We start from the raw sequence: 9,700 nt of genomic DNA, 5'->3' as shown, positions 1-9,700 counted from the left end.
CCCCCCAGCCCGCCCCGGGCCTGAGGGCGCCGCGGCGCGCGGCCCCGGCGCGGCAGGGGCGCTCCCTGCCCTGCGACGGTAACGGAGGGTTGGCGTGCGGCTTGGGACGGCACCTTCGGCTTCGAGGGCTCCGAGGTGTCGCTCTCGCATGGAATTGATGAATAAATTGTTTTCTCCGAGTGCATGCGTTAATAAATCGGTAGGAAGTTTGGGGGTGGGAAGCGGGAGTGTCCGTACCGAACACGCAAGGCAGCAACAAACTGCAAGTCCAGGACTGGAGCTGGTGAAGGTGGGAAGATGCGCACTTCTCAAAAGCCAAAAGTCGCAACATTTTGGGTGTTCAGGTCAAAGACCATACAGAGAGTTGCTGAAGCCCAAGCACAAGTTCCCGAACACCAACTGCTTATCACAGAATCACAGAATGCCAGAAAAGCTAAGGTTGGAAAGGGCCTCTAGAGATGGTCTAGGCTAACCTCCCTGCTCCAGCAGGGAAACCCAGAGCACGTGGCACAGGGAGGCATTCAGGCAGGTTTGGGAGATGTCCAGAGAAGGAGACTCCACACCATTCGTGGGCAGCCTGTGCCAGGGCTCTGTCACTCTCACAGGAAAGAAAGTCTTCTTCACATGCAGATGGAACTGCCTGTTACACTCATTGCCCCTTGTCCTATCACTGGCCACCAACAAGAAGAGTTTGGCCCCTTCCTTCCTACATCCACCTTTCAGATGCTTCTGCATATTGATCAGATTCCCTCTCAACCTTCTCTTCCCCAGGCTAAGCAGGCCCAGCATGCTTAGCCTTTTCTCATAAGATAGACTCTCCAGTCCCTTCATCATCTTGGTAAGATGATTATTTTTGCAAGATCATGGAGACTTGGCGATATTCCCATCTTGTAGAGAAAGACAATTGTTCATCTATCTTCTTAAAAAAAAAAAAAAAGAAACGAAAAAGGTAAGGACAATTCTGGAAACTACAGGCTAGTCTGCCTCGCTTGTGTCCCTGAAAGGTTCGTGGAGGAAGTGCATTTGTCCCACTTCTGACCCATAAAGGAGGGGAACATGACATATCAAGGATAAATCATGGTGAATGGTCTGCCTGTCTTCCCTGATTAAATGACTAGTTTTGTGGATGTGGATGTGGATGTTGGGAATCTTGACATTAGCAAGACTTTTGATGTGAGGTCCCACATTATTCTAGTCCTACGTTAGAGCATTAGGCCTGGAAGGTTGGAATACTAAATGGGGGAAATATTGGCTAGATTTTCGGTCTCAAAGGAGTTGTGTTGTAGCTGGATGCCAGGGACAGGTGAAGTTCTTCAGGGTCTTTTCCTGAGATCAGTAATTTCTTTATTAATGACTGAGACAAGGGAGGTAATGCGCCTAATGAAGTCTGCAGACAACACTAGTCTTGTCAGTATGATTGAAAGCAATGCTCTCATTCAGAGGGACCTAAAAAGGCCAGAGAAATGGCCAGGAATGGAGTAGCAAAGACTTTATAAAATTCATCGAGAGCAGACTAACTCTCTGTACAGAATGGGATCTGACTGACTGTAGAGCAGTTCTTTTGAAAAGGCTTTGCTGCTTTCATGGCACAAAAGGCTAAAAGTGAACCAGAACTTCAGTGATGAGATGTAGCAGCATGTTGGGATTTTATTTGCAATCTGAGTTGGAGAGCATGCCTTGTGAGGAGAAGCTGAAGCATTAGGGCTTATTCAGTCTAAGAAGAAATGTTTTGAAAGGACCTAATAGCACCTGAAATGAAATTAATAATAATAATGATAATGATAATAATAATAATAATAATAATAATAATAATAATAATAATAATAATAAAAAGACAGTGGTTATGAACATAATCAAAGGATATTCTTTTCAGACATAAATGGGAAAAAATCACTATGAACATAATTCATCAGTGAAAGAGATTTTCCAGAGAAGTTCTGCACTTTGCATCACTGAAGGTTCTAACGACTAGAGTAGATAAAGCTCTGCTTTGAAGTTGTTTTACTAAGGACCTCTGAAAGTCCCTTCCCACTTGTTTGTTTCTGTAATTCTGTGATCAGTTGTGAAGCACAGAGACCAAAGTAACTCCAGCAAAATCTAGGCATATTGAAGAAAGAGTATCAAAAATGGCATCCTGAGAGCACAGAACAACTTTCCCAGTCTCAAAAAGACTCTCAAAAAGTTTCAACAGGCAGGTCTAGATAAGTAGAGTTTATCAATGCATAGTTGGCCATTATTTGTAGGCTTCACCTTTGGCCTTGGTTGCCATTAACTATCTGTGGACCCGAACTAGTTGCTGGCATAGACATTCCCCATTAGCAATTTTTGCCATGTTAGTGAGCATTTTGTGTAAATTTCCCATTCTTGGAAAGAGATGCATTTGCAAGAATATACAACTTTATTTTACAAACCGATAGGTCATATAGATTTTTGAAAATGCTTAGAAAATGTCACTACGTTTTAAGTGTCTTAGTAACACCAGACATGTACAAGTGCTTTTCTAGCATTAAGTCAGTCATGAATTTTTCAGGATGGAATCAAAATTCTTTATTTTTTTAAAATGATACCGTGATTTGTCACCATCTCCGTCATGCATTCATTCACATAAGCTTCCATTCTTCCAGTGATAATGGGAGAAACTTGTTGACAATAAAGAGAGAGTGTACAGTATTTTACCACAGAATAACAGAATGGTTTTAGTTGGAAGGGACCTCTGGAGAGCAGCTAGTCCAACCTCCTATTCAAAGCAGAGACAGCAAGAGCAGGTTCCTTGCAGCTACATACAGCTGGGTTCTGAATACCTTCTAGAGTGGTGGCTCTGTTGGCTACATAACCTTTCTGAAGAAGCTGTGACAAGTATCACACACTCTCACAGTTAAAACTTTTTTTGTCTTATGATTACATGGATTTTACTGTATTTAATTTGTTCTCATTGCCTCTTGTTATCTTTTGGAAAGGTTTTAATAGCGTAGCTAAGCCAGACTGATAAACTGCTATGAATGGGTCCTGTTGTAGTCTTCCTAAAAACAGAATATTTAAGAGAAGCAACAGTTTTAAGCAACAAAAATAAAGTTATCAAAGATGCTTAGAAGGAGGATTTTATCCTGATAGTATCTAATGCACACTTGAAAGAGGATGCCCGCTGACAAGATACTCCTAATAATGCAACCTCTACTAAACCAAATATAGGATCTCACAAGTATGAGAATTTCAGATTAGTGGGTTTATTGTATTACAAATTGCAAAGAAAGGTAGGGGTATGAAAACTTTGGGAAGCACTTTTCAGGTAAACTTAACATGCTCAAATAAAACTTGCATGACTGGGCAGCTAGGGTATGTGTTGTTTGAACAGGGGTTTGGAAGAAGACATTCAGAGTTCCTTCCAAACTACATTATTATATTATATTGTGGCTGCAGCCTTTTACAGATTCTGTAATGTAAAATGCGTCTTAGTGTCATATTTGGTGCTAACCAAAAAGTTTTGCTCATTTTTCCCTGGTTACTGTATTCATGTTTATACCTGTTTAGGATCTGGCATATATTTTACTACGACAGGATATATATACAGAAAGTTATGAAAGAATATATATAAATATATGAACAATCTTTTGTAATCTTCCTAACGTTTCAAAGTTAATTTGAAAAGATTTTAAAATCTCAGAGATTAGAAAGGCTTCCTGTTCTGGGTAGACTTACCCTAGGGAAAAATAAACACGTTTTTAGTGAAGATAAGGCCTACAGTGTCAATAGAATACTCATTTCCAGATGAAAGACCATCCCCAAAAAGAAAGGAAAGAAACATCTATGAAGCAATCCATTTCTTGGCTAAAACTTAACCCCTTTCTAGGAGCTGTACGAGTGATTTCTCATGACTTGCTTCCTCTGTGACCTCTTTCATCAAGATCAAATGCTGACACTAAATCTTACATTCCTGTAACTGCCATGTGAACCTCTAATGAACAAAAACTCATATGATAACTTCATTCTTGCTCCAGAAATTCCTGTAAAACAATATCCTTAGTGTCATCTTTACCACAAGTAAATTCTGACAACAGGGATATAATCTTTAATTTAAAAGAAAAAATGTAATAATTCTTCACAGCAGGAGAAAGGATGCAGAATCCTTCAGGGATAAAGTTTATAGGAGTCAGGCCAGTCAACAGGATGGACTGACTGAAGAACACTTTTTGCTTTTGTAACAGACAGAGTAGCCCGTGTATGTCCTGTCATGCAGCTCCAGTGGACTTGGCATGAAGAACCGTTTGTTAAGTAGCCTTCATTCTGGTGCTACCAGTAGCTCCTTTCTTGGGTTTTGACAGCAACGCCAGCTTTAAATTGTCCTCTTCCTACCTCCTTCTCCTACTATTTTCTAACTGGAGTACAAGATAGGACAGTGAAAGGCTATCTAGTCTACCAAAGGAGGATCAGCAATATCTGTACCACAGAAATTGCTGACAGCTAAGTCCTGTGAAGATGTAGAGACATTTTCAGAACAAGTTTGACAAGGTAGCCTTGATTGTTAGAAAATATTCCCTAGTTATAACCTAACTGTACCCAGTTTGGATTTGGTAGACAAAACAGTTCACAGTTCACAAAACAACTTATGTTTGCAAATACTTTTGACATATCTGGGAACCTGCACTCCATCTTCCCCTGGCTAGATAATTCCTTTTCCTTCATTTTTGTTTCACCATAGAGATGCTTTGCTCTAGTACATACAAACCCAGAGATGCAATTCATATTGTCACATGTCTACCTGTGACCCTGGCTGCCATAGAACGTGTGCAGCAAGTGAGAAAGGGTAGTTCATCACACAAAACTTAGATCTTTTGGAGATCTATGAATCAGAGTTATCTTGGAGGTCACTTGGAGTATTTTGAAGAAGGTATTTTCCAGCATCTGCATGTGAGAAGGCTGGGAAGGTCTCTGTCATGGAAGGTTAAGAAGAATCATAGAATCCTTAAGGTTGGAAGGGTCGCTTAGATATCTAGTCCAAGAAGCTAATCAAAAATCTGGGAGGAACTGGAGACTTGTAGCATCTCTATAAATCCTGTTGATTTTGCCTTTAATATGAAAAAAAAAAAAAAAAAGATGTTCTGTTGCAGTTATTTTCTAGATACATTTTTTACTACTGGTAGTCTACCTACTAACACATCTTTCAAGGAATAGTCCTAACTCAAAAAGAGCCTTCAGGCCATCAGGCCTTGACCTTAAGTGAACTTGTCTTAACCACAAATTGCTTCCTTGTAGTGTTGCAGGATAAATACATTTTAATAGTCAGATCAGTGGAGCAATATTTCATAGTGTGACAATATCCTCAGTTCTGAGTCTAAAGTAATTTAATAAACAATTCAAACCATTTCATAGCAAACCAGTGATAATCTCTGACATCTCTCAGTCAAGTTCCTCATCACTTCTGCCAAATAATGAGCAATATTTGGTTTTTGCAGCCTGACCTGCTTTTGAAAGTATCTATCGATCATTTCACATTTACTGTTACCAAGTCCCACTGGAACTTCCACTTGCCCTAAGGTGAATTACTGCACTGCACAAGTTTGTCCTTCTACCATTCTTACATAGCTCTACCATTCTTATATAGCTCTTTTTTTCCCCCCCTCTCTCTTCCTGAATTCACATGATCATTTAATTCCAGTTATATATTCTTAGTACATGTTTTGATCTGATACTCCTTGTCCCAAGACAAACTTGTTCCAAATTTCTTAATCATTTCATCTAAAATATGATTTTCAGATCAAAGATGATTTTCTGTTTTGTGGGCTTAATCAGCACAAAATAGTTTTGCTGCTTCTCATAGTAGGCCAACTAATGCAGAAACTGTATCCTCAAGTTTTAGCTCTTATTCTGTACAATAATTAGAGAATATTAATTTTATATTAGTGGATTGTCCAGTAGAATAATATATATGAAGAATATATATTGTAATCCTGAGAATGGCTGGGACTTCCCGTGTCCATTTAATATTCCCATGTCTTTTCAAGGCTTTTTCTTAGTCTCCTTAGCCTTTAATTAACTTTCAATTTCAGGTTAATGTTCCTCTACAGCATTTTGCACAATCATATTATAAAAAAAAATTATAGAACTGTCTTGCAGGTACATTAGAGCATTCAAATGGATCATTCAGAAGAAAAGAAGAAAGAATTTGATTAGGATCTATGTGTCTGCCTATTACATTCTCAGTCAGTTGTAAATTCCATTTTCCATGACAGGTAATCAAATGGAAAGAAACACAAATCACAGCCAAAATTTATTAGGAAGAACTTTTTACACAGTAACTTGTTTTTATTAACAGGATGAAAATATTATTAATAACAAATAACTATTCACACAGCACATGCCGTTATTCCTTCATATAGTTCACTCACATTCACTCACACATATTCACTCATGATTATCCAATTGGAGCAGCAATTAGGAAGGCTTACCTGAAGCAAAGGATCACACCATAGCTTCTACATAGCTGCTCAGAAAGACTCACAAGGAGTCCTGTGTTTCATCAAGTAGGTCTGCAATCCAGTAATCTTTGCGTGTAGCAACCACCACCTTCTTCAATTTGGGCCAGGTTACACAACCTTTTGCTCATGGCCGTGCATGCTGGTGGCCTTGTACAGAATCAACTGACTCTTAGTATTGAAAATGTATCATTTCTTTTTATTTTTTTTGTGGATATACTCATAGCCAAACACTCATGTTTGCCACTACTTGAGGAATCCTGCACTAGGCAGAGCCACCTGTGATGGCTGCTTACTCATGTCAGCTCTGCAGAGATATGCATTACTCAAGGCATCAAAAATCAAGGCAAGTTTTATATTCAGGCTCCCTGAATACAGATAACACTTTGCTAGGTAATGCACATATGAAAACCAATGCCACACTTATTCTTCCTCAGTAAGTCTATTTCAAATATTTATCTTCTCCTTTCCTCCTGTTTCTTTTTTATTTTCTTCATGCTTAAAATCTCCCTTGGCAGAGATTTGCACAATGAACTGTGTTTTCTTTAGGACCTCTACTATGTCACAAAACCAAGAAAAGTTCTTTGGTTACAGGTAGGCTTTCACTAAATCCTGCTTGAAACCACATCCACAAATAGTTCATCTAAGATGTATGCTCCTCATGCATGCTTCAGCTTTGGTTCTTAAGTGAGTGTGCACAGTCAGCTCTTGATGGCCTTATATGCATGGAGGTACAATTTAAAGCAGGCATTTTAGGTCACAACTAGAAAAGGTATCTGTATCAATGTAAAATGCTTTTGAAATATTCTGGGCCAGAACACAAGCTGGACTTAAACCATAACCTTCATCATCTTTCAAGAACAATTCTCTTAAAAAGTATGCATGTCAAGTTAAAAAAGAAAAAAAAAATCATTTTCTTATGTAAATGTACTTCAAGATATAGGGTTTGCAGCTTTGTAAGTAGAAAAGTGTTTGCAGAGAAAAAGATTATCTGAGGACTGTAGTAGTCCTTCCCTCACAATTGATTATTACTCTCAGGACAAAAGAGACACTTCTGTCTCGACAACTGTAATGGAGATTTCAGACAATGTAGGAAAACATAAATGGTTTCTCCAAGAGGTATAGAGACCCAGGCTTATCAAGCAGAGGTATATATGTTGAGGTACATACCCTCCTGCTCCCAAGCTACTGAAGAAATTTAGCCAGGACCAGCCACTAAATAGCCTAAACCTGAATAATCTTCCAGTCACAAGACTTCCCGTTTCAGTGACAGTTAATTTTAAACTGACTATGCAAACAAGTTGTGATGTCACTGAGAACGGTATGGAGATTCTCTGGGAATATAAGAGCCAATAGCACAAATTAGAAGGATAATAGGGAGCCAAATATACTTGAGACACACTGAGGAGTCTGAAGTCCAGCACAATGGGCTGCTAAGACAAGCACACTGGCAAAGAATGAAAATCCAGCATCTCAAAACAGGTTCTGAGCAACTGGCTATCTCAGCTGACTGACTCATGTCTCAAACAGATCTAAAAGGGAAGTTCATGTGGGAACTACTGCCAATGAATTGACACTCAATCTGATAATTATGGTTAAAGTGGGTCGTACAGCCAACAGACATAGAAAAGATTCACAGTTGATTGCTTATGAAGGCCTTGGAAAATGGCCTGAGATTGTGGCAGGAACTTTCTGTCAACTTGAGATTGGTGCTTTATCCAAGTAACATGTTCTCCAAACAAGATACTGTCACTCAATTACACTGCACCAACCTGCCTTCCCTCCTCTAAAACAGGGCTCGAAAGTCTTCCTGTAACCTCTCCTGGTGCTGCTAGCCATTCCTTGATTCTGTTATTCTGTGTCATTTGGTCTAGAAAGATCCTGCTAGGGCTCCTCTCTTTTCCTAACAGGTCAAACTAGTTTGTAAAACATTTAATTGTTCAATAGACCAGTCTTAGTACACCATTTTCAGTGGTCCCAAAGGACTAGATAGGGTAATATGTAATAGGGTAATAAACACTGAATTGTAGTTTAAAGCAATAGCTGTCTTTCAGGAATGGGCAAGCAAAGTTTCTCTTTACCTATGAGAATTACTTTCTTATTTTTGGGGAGAATGTGCTGTGATAACTCTTTGACTAAGGCACTGACATGAAGCTAGATCTCCTGCCTCACTCAAGCTACAGAGATGCTGAATATGTGTAGAATGTGAAAAGAGCAAACAGGACGTGTGGGGCAGCAGCAGGAAGCAAGGAAGAGCAGGGTGGAATGAGGTGGAGCTAGGGCTTACAAGGAAAGGAATACATGTAACAATATGTAAGCAAAGAGTGGACTGTATATGGGGATATTAGGCTAAAGAAAGGAAAACAGAAAGCAACACAAAGTTCAAATTAGATTTTAGAGCTGTAAGTAAAGTCTGCTGGTTTCCAGAACTCGAGTAAAGAGGTAACCAAAAAGTTAGAGTGGTAATAATAATGTGAGAAAGGAAGCAACAGATTGCCCCCAGCATCCCCGGCAAATCAGCAGTTGAGCAGTAAAGTATCAGAAAGTGCTGTGGTTGCAAAAAAAAAAAATCAATTATCAATTGAACAGCTTAATGAGAAAAAAAAATGCCAACTAAAGAATGTCAAATTCTAGAGTTTGCATGTGTGGAAATCTCCCCAAGAGGTAAGGAACACCTGCTAAGTACCAGAAAGAAAGGAAGAGAGTTGAAGAGATGTGAGAAGGACAAAGGAAACCTCAGCCATTGGTGGGAAAGAAACATCAAAATGCAGAAAAGATAAGGGAGGAGAATGAGAGAGGAATGGATACGAGATGCACTTGAAGCAGCAGTGTGGAGGAGTGATAGATTAGTGGGCCTGAGCCTGGAAAAAATGAAGAAACAATGAGGAACATAGTGCAAAATGTGTGAAGTGGTCCTAGGAAATGTCTGTCCTGAGACTCAAGAGACAAACAAAATAAAGAAATGAAAACTGAAGACACTGGAAGAAAATGAGAACAAATGAAAACTGAAGGAGAGAAATATAATGCACAGAAGGGAAAGAATTAAAACAACATGTTCTGAATGTCTGTAGGAGGGGAAAAAATAAAGAGATAAAATGGAGGAGACAGACCATATGATTTTTTTTTCTATTTCAAGTTTTACAAGAAGTGTAGTGCTTACGTATAGCAGTTAACTCCAGATTTATCACTTTCAGACTTCTGGACTCCAAACACCCCCCTTTTGTGAAATC

The sequence above is a fragment of the Nothoprocta perdicaria genome, unplaced genomic scaffold (genome assembly GCF_003342845.1).
Source record: "Nothoprocta perdicaria isolate Ctin4 unplaced genomic scaffold, notPer1 scaffold_200, whole genome shotgun sequence".
In the NCBI taxonomy this organism is placed as follows: domain Eukaryota; kingdom Metazoa; phylum Chordata; class Aves; order Tinamiformes; family Tinamidae; genus Nothoprocta; species Nothoprocta perdicaria.
This window is presented reverse-complemented; position numbering follows the sequence as displayed.